This window comes from Schistocerca americana, chromosome 3 (genome assembly GCF_021461395.2).
Source record: "Schistocerca americana isolate TAMUIC-IGC-003095 chromosome 3, iqSchAmer2.1, whole genome shotgun sequence".
In the NCBI taxonomy this organism is placed as follows: domain Eukaryota; kingdom Metazoa; phylum Arthropoda; class Insecta; order Orthoptera; family Acrididae; genus Schistocerca; species Schistocerca americana.
Genome location: NC_060121.1, coordinates 206638515 through 206651791, shown reverse-complemented (window position 1 = coordinate 206651791; position 13277 = coordinate 206638515).

Genomic DNA, 13277 nt, shown 5'->3' with positions numbered 1-13277 from the left:
CTATTTACCCCACACACAAGCTCAGTTTGTCAGGTTTTAACCGAAAATAAAACTTCTTCTATATACAATATTTAACTGTTAATATTATACATTTTTCCCACATTTTCTGTAATCTTAAGTCCTTGCTCTTAGATAGATTCAATCCTTTTATGACAATATTGTTGTGACTATTTGTCATTTACTTTTAATTGTGCTATTATGGTAATTCATAACCGAATATATGGAGATTACTCCTTTTCATTTAATAGTTGCTAGTAAATAATAATTTAGTATGTTCTTTAACGTTGTTACATTAGGACAGAGCGTTCAAATTGTGATAGGTTAGTTTCGGTTTTATTCATTTACTAGAGTTATTCTTTCCAAAATGTATATTACTAATAAGTTTCTCACAATAACTAATAGTTCTACTTACTTTACGTCGTTCTTTTCCCTAATGCTTTATTTATTCCTGAGGTCAAGAAGAAATCAAGCAAAACTTTCTTTAGAATTTCGGCACAACTTTCTTTACCTTCGGACTTTGTTGGGTAATGGCAATTTATTTAGGAGAAACAAGCGAGAGAGCCCCGTTTGATATGTTCTATATTAACACTATTACAAATCTCTATTAAAGGCACTCTGCTATGTCCTCGTGAGCCATATAGCTCTGGACGCCCATGGTCCCTAAAATTATTAACCATCCCCTTTGGTTCCTACTATCCGAGTAAATATAAAATATACAAAATTCTTTCTGACCTAATAACAAAATTTCTTCCATATAAATCCCCTTTTAGTTATCTTTCCCTTTTTGAAGTACCGGTAGATTATTGTAGAACACTTGTTTAAACTTCCTGTCATTTCTTTAATATAACACTTAACTATCACAAAAACTTCACATGAATAAATTATGAATGCTCGTCCATATGTAACATATACTAAATATTAACTTACTTAGGAATGAAGGGTTTAATTTGGTCGACACTATATAATCCTTTAATTACACCTGATGAAGGTTCCATAAGAAGTAACGCTTTGGACATATGCACCTTCAAAGATAAAGAAGAATTTTCTACATTCCTTATTGATCTTCGAACTTTTAGGATGAGATCGTACTAATACAGGATCTCCTACCTGAAATGAGGGTTCTATAGCATGTTGATTATAACTTTTAATTCTCCGTTCAGCATTTTTAACAATCTGTTCGCAAATTTTTTCGTTTGGAATGCATTGTTGGATCTCATTTACTGGTGGCCAAGGTAGAGCAGCTAGTAAAGGCTCACCTGTAATTCGTTTGCCTAAAATTTCTATAGGTGATAATCCCATCGTTAGATGAGACAATTCATTTAATATCTTTTCGAATTCAGGAATTAGTTTGGCCCACCGAGTATGTTTATATGCACAATAAGTTCTACATAATCGTCCTAATTCTTTCATGACTCTTTCTACTAAATTACTTTGAGGGTGATATTTCGAAATTAAGATATGTTTGATTCCATATTGTTTTATCATATCTTGAAACTTTTGACTAATAAAGGCACTACCGTTGTCAGACATAAGTCGTTTAGGAATGCCCCAGTTAACAAAGTAATTTCGGGTAATACAGCATATAACGCTTGCTGTATTCTCTCGTTTCAAAGTATATAGCTTCACATGTTTGGACCAACATTCCATTACAACAAACACATAAGTAAATCCTCCTGAACTACGAGGCAGAGGGCCAAAAGAATCTAATGACAGTAGATCCCACAGACCTCGAGGAATTACAGCATATAATTTATAACGCTTGGATTTGTTATTAACTTTAACCTTTTGACGGGTTTCACAGGTCCATTAATACTTCTCACAATACGGGACATATTTTTGAAATAATAATACTTCATTAGATGTTTAATACAATTATGAATTCCAAAATGCCCGTAACCTTCATGAATATAAGTAATTAATTCGTACACAACAGTTTTCGGAATGCAGATTTTCCATCTCTGGTGTTCCCTCTGTGCTTTCCAATACAATAAGTCGTTGAAATATAACCACACACCCCGGGTGTTAACTGTTTCGTCCCCATTATTAAGGTTTTGTATAAGTTCCCTATATTGATCGTCATCTCTTTGATTGCATCTAGTAGCAGTTACTATCTGTTTAACCTTACGTTCGTTCTCCTGAGTTAAAAGGAAATAAACATGGTAATTTGTTCCTGGTTCTCCTGCAATGTTAATATTCTCCATTCCTACTGGAAGCCTCGACAAATCATCCGAAGCTACATTTTGAGATCCTTTTATATACCTAATTTCGTACTGAAATTCTTGCAAGCATAATGCCCAACGTAATAATCTACGGTGAAGTAACCAACAATTGTTCAAAAAGGCTAAAGCCTGATGATCAGTATATACAATTGTCTTTCTTCCAATTAATAATCCTCTAAATCTTTGAAAACCCCATACCACTGCGTGAGCTTCCTTCTCGGTTACAAAATAATTTCTTTCATGTTTATTTAAAGTTCTACTAGTGAATCCAATAGGCTGATATAATCCCTTTTCATTGGTCAGATCACCTTGGAATATTATGCAAGACACATCATAATCAGAGGCATCCGTACACATACAAAAGTCCTGATTGAAATCTGGATGGTATAACATTTTGGCTTCTGTTAACGCTACTTTTATCTTATTAAAAACTTCCTCTTCCTCTTTTCCCCTGAGCCATACTGATTTCTCTTTTAATAAATCCAGTAATTTAGGATTGACAATATCCTGCCCTGGAAGAAATCTTCTCAGAAATCCTACCATTCCTAAGAATGATTTCAGTTGTTTCCGATTTCTAGGACTCGGGCATCGAGCAATAGCCTCAATACGTGCTGGGTCTGGCCTAATACCTTTACTGTCCACTATATGCCCCAAAAATCTCACTTCCTCCTTTCCGAAGTAAGACTTAGATAATTTTAAAGTAATTCCTCTGTCAATTAAACGGTCAAACAATTCCCGTAATATCGTTACGTGTTCTTCCCACGTTTTAGTGGCTACCAAAATATCATCTACATATAAAATAATCTTTTGTAATAATTGATGACCCAAAGCAGAATCTAATGCCCTAATGAAAGTTGACACTGATATATTAAGTCCAAAAGGTAGAACTTGGAACTGATATGATCTGCCTTCAAAAAGAAAAGCCATATATTGCTGTGAATCCGGGTGTAATATTGCTTGATGATAGCCTGCAGTTAAATCCTTTGTACTCATATAACGAGAACCAGCAATTTTAAGAAGTACGTCCTCCATAGGAATAGGTCTGTCTCTTTCCATCTCTATAATTTTGTTTAATTCACGAGCACCCAGAACCAGTCATGCCCCACCAGTAGCTTTCTTAACCACCCACAAAGGACTGTTAAAGCACTACATAATCGTTCGATAATATTTTGTTCTAGCATCTTACTCATTTCTCTACTAGCCGGTTCTTTGAATTGTACTGGAATAGGATAAGGTTTCTTAAAGAATGATTTTTGGTCTTTAATCTTAAGTTTACAAACGTAATCTTTGATTCTCCCCGGTTCATCTGAGAAGACGGCTCTAAATTCTAACAATAAAGATTCCAACTATTCCTTTTCTTGTTCGGATAGAGAATTCGTAGAATAACATTTTTCTTTCACTTTGGTTTCGATACTATTACTTGCCTCACATTGGTATACTTCATATTCAAGATCACTAGAATCTGTTAATAGGTTCATGGTCTGTGTGTACTTAATCTGTAAGGATTCGTAGCAATTTTCAGGTACTTGATTATTAGAAAACCTCACTTTAAAAGCACGTGCCTCGTTATGGATGGTTAAGGAAGAGTCTTTAAAATCTAATATTACTTCATATTTACACAGACAATCTATACCTAAAATTATGTCCACATTTAAGTTGGCTACGACAAATACAGAGTGAGCAATTAATTGTTTAGAAATTTCAAAAGTTAAATAAACTTCCTCAGTAATATTTTGACTTTTTTTACCAGTAACTCCTATAATTTTCACCCCAGTTACAGGTAAGGTTGGGAAATTCCAATATTTTCTTTTAAGTTGAAATAATTCTTTAGATAAAATACTTACTTTGCTACCCGAATTGATTATAATATTTACTTCGGTATCTTTAATATAACCTTTAATAACGGGTTTATAAGTTATATTCTCCCTTATCTGATTGTCTTCCTGAAGTAAATCTTGTTGCCAATCACCTTCCTTTTGGCAGCTTAATGATAAATTGCAATTGGGTCTGGTATAATTTTGACTAACAGTTCCCTTTAGTTGACCCGTACTAAAGGACTTTACTAGTTTTCCGAACTCTCTATGATACCATCACCTACAACTTGACCTTCATTAATTACTTGAGGATGATTTATCTCATTATCGTTATTATGTAATTTCCGCATTTTAGAGTTATTACCTCGATTTTGTTGGCTCTCTTTATCTCTAGATTGACGTTTTATATAACAAAACCGGCTATGATTGTTGTTAAATTTTCGTGGTTCTGAATTATTATTATTTCGAGAGTTGTCATTTCTACCAAATCTAAATTTCTCGTCTTCCCATTCTCTATTAAGTATACCTAACTGTTCTAAATATCCTAATAATTCGCAAGGTTGTGACGATTCCCTTTCTATCATTCTTTCCTTTACATAATACGGTAACCTACTAATTAGGACTCGTATTAGATGACTTTTAATAATTGATTCTTCAATTAATTTAGCACAGTTTAAATGCCATTCGAAATAAATCCTATAACCTCCCCACCATTTAGAATATGGAGGAGGGTCTAACAACTCTAAAGTTAAGTGTTGTTGTTTTCCTCTTGACCAATTATTTTGTTTAAACTGCTTAACAAAATCATCCCAGTCCCTAAATTCAGTTCTATGCAGTACTGCCCATTCCGCAGCTTCTGCTTCTAAATGTCCTATTACAAATTGAATCCGTTTTTCATTACTCCATTTAGGAGATAATGAAGTTTCAAAAGCTTTTATAAAGATTATAGGGTGAAGATCGCCTCCTGATTTGAATACAGGAAATCGACTTGCTACATTTGAATTTGTCGTTATATCATCCCAACATTCTGCGAGAGACATAGTTGGATTTTGTTTAGATTGCAGAGATGGAGTTGCGTCAGATTTGCTTGCCGTGATTTCTTTATTTGTGTTGTTGTCGTCCGAGCTAGCAAACACGATGCGACTGTTGTCTCTGATTACGTTATTGCTTCTACTACTCGAAATGTTTTCATTATTATCTAATTCCGATAACCGTTTAGTAATTTCCTGTATTCGCATTTCTGTATTGGATACGCGGTTAGCTAATATCGATTCTTCTCTGTGTTCACGATGTGAACGCTCTGTACCTTCGTCAATGTTATTATCTTTGGAAGTCTCAAGGTTACTGCATATTTCGGTAATTAAAAATTTCATGTTTTCTATTTCAGTATGATCTTTTTCTACTCGATGAGTTAATGTCTCTAATTCTACATTATCTATTGAAGAAATCTCTACAGGTTTGGTAGAAACCTCTTTAATAGGTTCTAATAATTCTCTACGAACAGTTTCTGTTTGCATAGAAAATTCATCTCGTAACTTATCGTTATTTTTCTCTATTTCATTTACAACTAAGACATTGACATTATCTAGTCTCTTGGTTAAGTCAGTAATATCATTTCGCATGCGAGCTTTTTCCTCACGCGATTCCTGGATATGTTCTTCTAACCTTTTACAATTATCAGCAATCTTATTACTAAGTCCTACTAGTTTTTCCTGCATTTCAACTTTAGAAGCCTCTATTTTATCACTTAATTCTCGACTAGTTTCATTAAGATGTTCCTGTAACCTGTCTGTAGATTTTGTTAGCTCCCCTTTAAGTTCCTCTTTTAATCTAGCCGTAGATTCTTCGTTAGATTGTTTTAATTCCTCTTTTAATCTAACAGTAGATTCTTCGTTAGATTGTTTTAATTTAGCGATCGCCCAAAGGGATCTCATGCTCCTATCGGACACAGATTGCTCTTCGTTGAGATGCTGCGAACCGGCTTCCGCAACTGGCAGGACGCTGAGTCGAACACCGGAGACGTCACTGGCTGCTACCACGCCCGGCCGCACTGTAGACAGGCGAAGCCCTCAGCACCACCTCTAATACCAGCTGGAGGAACGCCCCCCAGTTGACGTACTGGGCCTGTTAGTTTGGGGAGAAAAAGGTTGTCAGGGTTTGCAGCGTTCAGCTGCTGCCCAACAGATGCGCCTTCTCGTGGAATAACTGTGTGACCGTACAGCTTGGCTGCGCTCCGTCAGATGCCCACACCTGCGAAGTCGCCGCTGGCTGGTGAAGGCTCCAAAAAGACACGCGTTGACTTCCGAAGGTCTCTTGATGTTTTAATTGTTTCGTACCTGTGTGCTTTAGTTGCACACAAGTCCTGTCACGGTCGCCACGCTGTAGTGTAACGACGTAAGTTTTGTGTACATGATTTTCTTTTGACATATGACCATGTGCAGACTTCGTCACCTACGTCAGTTACAAACACTTCAAAATTATTTAAATTCTTTTTAAAATTGTATCTGAATGGTTCTTGAACGAAACTGTAACTAAAAAATCATCCTCTGAGTCGTATGCGCAAAATTACGTGACTCAGTCCAATTGGTTTGCGCAAACTTTTTCAATTTAGATGTCGTTTGTTTCTTCTCAGAAATTATATTAATGCAAGTTATCTGCTTTAATAAATATTAGAACCACATTGAATAAACTTTCAAGACTCAAACTCGCGATGAACGTTGTCAAAATTAATAATCTTGTCAAATAAATTAGTAATTCATTAATATAATTCTTCATAAATAAATTCTCAGAGCACGTATTTAAACTTTAGTAGCACTCACTAGTTTATTATCTTCCTACATATAGACGTGAACCTGAGCCTTGACAAGAAAGGACTGAACATTTACAACATGATTAAACTTTCTATGACGTCATTGTTGTAGAAACATTACAAATTCTTATTTTTTCAGTTTTTAGAAGCACGACGCAACAACTCGGTTTCAGGATCTTCTGTTGCTCTTTGGCTGTCGACCCGCGATGTATAGTGGCCAGCAATTTTCTCTCTGGTCCCGGCAGTGAAGATGCTGTCTCCGTTCGTTGCGCCGCCCTCTCCGTACAAGAAACATAAAAATAAATACAAAACTTTAGATAATTCACAACAATTACAAATATTACAAAAATACATAAACAAAACACTAAATTAAACTTACATTCACCTGCAACCTGGGCTGACACTGGTGGATGGTTGACACTTCAATTTCGCGTCCCACTACACTCTTCCCAGAGTCCTTTTGCATTCCCCTCCTCTGCCTTTCCCCACTCCCTCTCACATCTATAAATCCTCTCCCTCTGTCAGCTTCTCCCCCCCCCCCACCTCGTTTTTCCTCACGCCCCTTTTTCCCCCTAATCTGTCCAGGTCCCCCCTATCTGCCCTTGGCTGTGGTGTGTCATCTTCATGCCAAATTTTAGCGCAGTGTTTTAAGTGGGTGTTTAGTGTTGTGCATCTTTTCCAAAGTGTTGAGAACAGAAATCATACTGTCACTGGGTATGATTTTTTATATCTCTGGCGAACAGAAACCAGACTGTCACCAGGTTTTTTTGATTGTCTGTCTACTATTTTACCTGTCTGCTTCCTGTGCGTTTTATTAGCATCGCCAACGCATTGTTTTCTGTTTTAACTTCCCCAATTTTCTGCCACTTTACAATTTAGGTCACCGTTTTTATTGCCTGCTTTTACTGTTTATTATCTTCTTCTTATGTTTTAAAAATTCTGTAGATTGAAGAGCGGTGTACTAAGCTGCTGCCAGCCCACCCCCTTTGGAGGGAACTGAAACTCAATAAAGGAAAAAAATAGCTAGTACTGCCCCCTATTTGTGTGTCCTCTCTCTCTCCATCAGCTCCCCCCTTTTCTTATCCTCTCCACTCTTTTCTTTTCCTCTCCCCTCTTTTTTTCCTCTGCCCTCTTCCCCCCCCCCCCCCCTCATCCGTCTGGGCTCTATCCCACCCCATATCTGCTCTCATGTCTCCTCTATGACATACTGATGTAGTTTTAAGTGAGTGTTCAGTGTTGCGAATAGACACCATACTGTCACAAGGTGTATTTTTAAACCTTGCGAACAGAAACCAGATTGTACCCGTGTTTTTTAATTGTGCCTGTCTAAATACTATGAGTTTTAATCAGCATCACCAACCTTTTCTTTTTTTTGTTTCCACTTCGCAACTTTTCGCCATGTTCCAGTTTTAAACAGTCGCCTTTTTGTCGTCTGTTTCTATTGTTTTATTATCTCCTCATTATCAGTGTCAGCCCCTCTGGGGGGAATGGAAATTCAGTAAAGGATGTGGGTCACTTTCCTAATATTGTTACCCATCCTCATACCCCTCCTAGTACCTATTTACCTGTAGGTTGGCAGCAGGATTCTCTCCTCCACCTAAGTGATAGTCCACTATCCTATTGTTGTCACCCATCCCAGCCATGGAGGGCCATTGGATGGAGTAACTCACTAGGACTAGACCGATGGCGATCCTCTCTACATCCAGCAGCTATTGACGAAACTTACTAGAGCTGCTCTCCAGTGCTTGAACAATGGCAACCACTCCTCCCCATCTCCCATGCTTCACAGCTAAAGGGAATTTTCCCTATGGTTTTTTAATTTCAGTCAGTTTTTTAATCTCCTGCCAATAGGAGGAGGGAAGGTGGACTGTGCCAGTATTTTGGGTCAGCCATCTTGGATTGTGGTGTCATAGTTAGACTGTGCCAATATTCCAAAGTGATGCAATAGAGAGAGTACCTTACATCCTTCCACACCAGTGATATGCAAATTGAATTTTTGTAACTAAAGGATATATTATTATTATTATTTCTTTCTTTTCTCAGACCTTGTGTCTGGTCAAAAATGGAAAGTGACACGGGCCTTGATCAAGCGTGACTTCCTTTTAACTGTACGGTATATGTTATATTGCATTTAGGAACTTTCGGTTGATTTAACATGTATCAATAATTACGGATTTCTGCAGTTGCATATATATAAGTTTGGATGTAGCTGTATTGCATTGATGTACTGGTGGATATTGTGTGGTATGACTCCTGTAGTTGATAGTATAATCGGTATAATCTCAACTTCATCCTGATGCCACATGTCCTTGACTTCCTCAGCCAGTTGGATGTATTTTTCAATTTTTTCTCCTGTTTTCTTTTGTATATTTGTTGTATTGGGTATGGATATTTCAATTAGTTGTGTTAATTTCTTCTTTTTATTGGTGAGTATGATGTCTGGTTTTTTATATGGTGTTGTTTTATCTGTTATAATGGTTCTGTTCCAGTATAATTTGTATTCATCATTCTCCAGTACATTTTGTGGGGCATACTTGTATGTGGGAACGTGTTGTTTTATAAGTTTATGTTGTAAGGCAAGCTGTTGATGTATTATTTTTGGTACATTGTCGTGTCTTCTGGGGTATTCTGTGTTTGCTAGTATTGTACACCCACTTGTGATGTGATCTACTGCTTCTATTTGTTGTTTGCAAAGTCTGCATTTATCTGTTGTGATATAATAATATGCTTGCTGTAATATCTGGTGTTTATTGTTTGATCCTGTATTGCAATCATGAATCCTTCCATTTCACTGTATATATTGCCTTTTCTTAGCCATGTGTTGGATGCATCTTTATCGATGTGTGGCTGTGTTAGATGATACGGGTGCTTGCCATGTAGTATTTTCTTTTCCCAATTTACTTTCTTCGTATCTGTTGATGTTATGTGATCTAAAGGGTTGTAGAAGTGGTTATGAAATTGCAGTGGTGTAGCCCATGTATTTGTATGAGTGATTGCTTTGTGTATTTTGCTAGTTTCTGCTCATTCTAGAAAGAATTTTCTTAAATTGTCTACCTGTCCATAATGTAGGTTTTTTATGTCGATAAATCCCCTTCCTCCTTCCTTTCTGCTTAACGTGAATCTTTCAGTTGCTGAATGTATGTGATGTATTCTATATTTGTGGCATTGTGATCGTGTAAGTGTATTGAGTGCTTCTAGGTCTGTGTTACTCCATTTCACTACTCCAAATGAGTAGGTCAATATTGGTATAGCATAAGTATTTATAGCTTTTGTCTTGTTTCTTGCTGTCAATTCTGTTTTCAGTATTTTTGTTAGTCTTTGTCTATATTTTTCTTTTAGTTCTTTAATATTTGTATTATCTATTCCTATTTCTTTTCTGTATCCTAGATATTTATAGGCATCTGTTTTTTCCATCGCTTCTATGCAGTCGCTGTGGTTATCCAATATGTAATCTTCTTGTTTAGTGTGTTTTCCCTTAACTATGCTATTTTTCTTACATTTGCCTTTTCCAAAAGCCATATTTATATCATTGCTGAATACTTCTGTTATCTTTAGTAATTGGTTGAGTTGTTGATTTGTTGCTGCCAGTAGTTTTAGATCATCCACGTATAGCAAATGTGTGATTTTGTGTGGGTATGTTCCAGTAATATTGTATTCATAATCTGTATTATTTAGCATGTTGGATAGTGGGTTCAGAGCAAGGCAGAACCAGAAAGGACTTAATGAGTCTCCTTGGTATATTCCACGCTTAATCTGTATTGGCTGTGATGTGATATTATTTGAATTTGTTTGGATATTAAGTGTGGTTTTCCAATTTTTCATTACTATGTCTAGGAACTGTATCAATTTAGGATCTACTTTGTATATTTCCAATATTTGTAGTAACCATGAGTGGGGTACACTATCAAAAGCTTTTTGGTAATCAATGTATGCGTAGTGTAGCGACCTTTGTTTAGTTTTAGCTTGATATGTCACCTCTGCATCCATTATCAGTTGCTCTTTACATGCTTGTGCTCCTTTGCAATAAATAGGCTTTTTGTTCTTCATTTACAATTTTGTTCTGTGTTGTATGTGTCATTAATTTCTGTGTAATGACTGAAGTTAATATTTTGTATATTGTTGTTAGGCATGTTATGGGGCGATATTTAGCTGGGTTTGCTGTGTCTGCTTGATCTTTAGGTTTCAGATAAGTTATTCCATGTGTAAGTGTATCAGGGAATGTGTATGGGTCTGCAATGTAACCGTTAAATAATTTAGTTAGATGTGAATGTGTTGAGATGAACCTCTTTAGCCAGAAAATTGCTATTTTATCTTTTCCAGGGGCTTCCCAATTGTGAGCAGAATTAATTGCTTGGGTGACTTCATATTGCAAAATTATCACTTCAGGCATTTGTGGTATCATCTTGTATGTATCTGTTTCTGCTTGTATCCACTGTGCATGCCTGTTATGTCGTATTGAGTTTGACCATATGTTGCTCCAGAAGTGTTCCATGTCTGTTATGTTTGGTGGATTGTCTATTTTAATGTGTGTGTTATCTATTGTCTGGTAAAATTTCTTTTGGTTTGTGTTGAATGTTTGGTTTTGTTTCCTTCTATTTTCACTTTTTTTGTATCTTCTAAGTCGTTTGCCCAATGATTGTAATTTCTGCTTCTTTTCATCTAATTGCTCTATCGCTTCTTGTTGTGAGATTTTACCTAACCTTTTTCGTTTTTTTTCTGACATTTCATTTCTTATAAATTGTGTTAGCTGTCCGATGTCTTTTCTCAGTTTTTCTGTTCTGATGTGTAGCCTGTGTTGCCATGCTGGTTTTGTGGGTTTCTTCTGTGTGTTGGTTGGTTCTGATCTCTGCCTAGTGTGTATATTTAATGTAGTGAGTGCTCCTATATAAACCAGTAGTTGTAACTCTTCCATAGTTGTGTTTTCATTTATTTTGTTGTGTATGATTGTGTTAATAGTTTTTATTGTTGTTGCAACTTGTGGGTTATTGGATGGTCTATGCAAGAATGGTCTAATGTCTGTATTTGTGTCTTTGTGTTCTATGCGTGTCAGCTGAAATTTTTCTTCTATATCTAACATGTGTGTTACTTCGAGTTCTATTTGTGCTTTTTCTGATGGCTGTCTTAAGATTTCATTTTCGTCTGATTGTGTAATTGATGTGTGCTGTTCTTTATTTGTTTGCTCTGGGATGTTTGAGTCCATTACTGTATTTTCTTCTTCTTCTGATTGCACATTATTTTGTTCCAGTATTATTATTATTATTATTATCATTACTATTATTATTATCATATCCTGTACATTCCAATGTAATTAGCGTTTGAATTTACACCAAACTTCGAATTAACAACAACAAAAATTTGAGTTTTGCATCGATTTTTGAATTTCCTGCCATTTTTAGAGAGGAAAGGGTGAGGAGGACTGGGAATTTCTCACAGGGGGAGGTGGGAGGACCCTCTGATGGGCTGAGGACTTCCCAGAGAGTGAGGGTCCACCATCTTGAATAAATTACAACTGTCCCAGAAACCCCATTGCCACACTGCTGACACCAGCAATGAGTGGTGTACTAAGGGGTTTGTTGGCCTTGTGAAGGAAAAGTGTAACATTTATCTTTGTTCATTGTTGTGCACATCAAATTACCCTTTGTGCAAAAGTTGTAGTGATGCTTATTATCAACTATATTCGTTCTCACAGGCTCATACATTATGAGTTTAAAGTATTTTTCCTTTCATTCGAAGAGGGGTGTCCAGATATCCTCTAACATGCTGAGTTACAGTGGTTGAGCAAAGGAAAAGTGATATCCCGAGTTTATCGACTATGTCATTTAGTGGCTCAGCTTTTGGGAGACAAAGGATGTCCAGAGCCACTTTTACATCACCTTGAATGAGAAACCGGTTTTTAGGATTTTTAGCAGACATCCTAAATTGTCGAAGTTGAAACTACAGAAATAAAAAAACTCATCAACAATATGGTTGTCAAAGTAAAAGTATTCCAATGTAAACTTCATCTCTTCAAAAACAACCTTCCAGAGAGAAGTACACAACATTTCCCTAAGCTAGGTAAGCAATATATAAATTTTACCTTTAAAATAACATCTTTTTTTAATAGTACTTTATTCAAAATGGAACTACAGTTTTGTTTGATAACGTCTCTGTGGGAGGGAGAGCACTTTGAAAAGTACTCAAGGTGCTACAATCCTTTGAAAATGAGTTTAGTGAACAATTCTAGGTAATGTACTGTAACGTTCCCTGGCAAACTCACACATTAACAAACTGAAATTTATTTGTACCATATACGCCACACTGAGCATTTGTATATAATGTAATTATTTAACAAAAAATATTATTGAATTTTGTGTAAAAGACATTTGTGATTATTGTAATATTTTTTGTAGTAATATTCTCTCTGTATTTAGGATGGTAATATTTCTATATTAAATA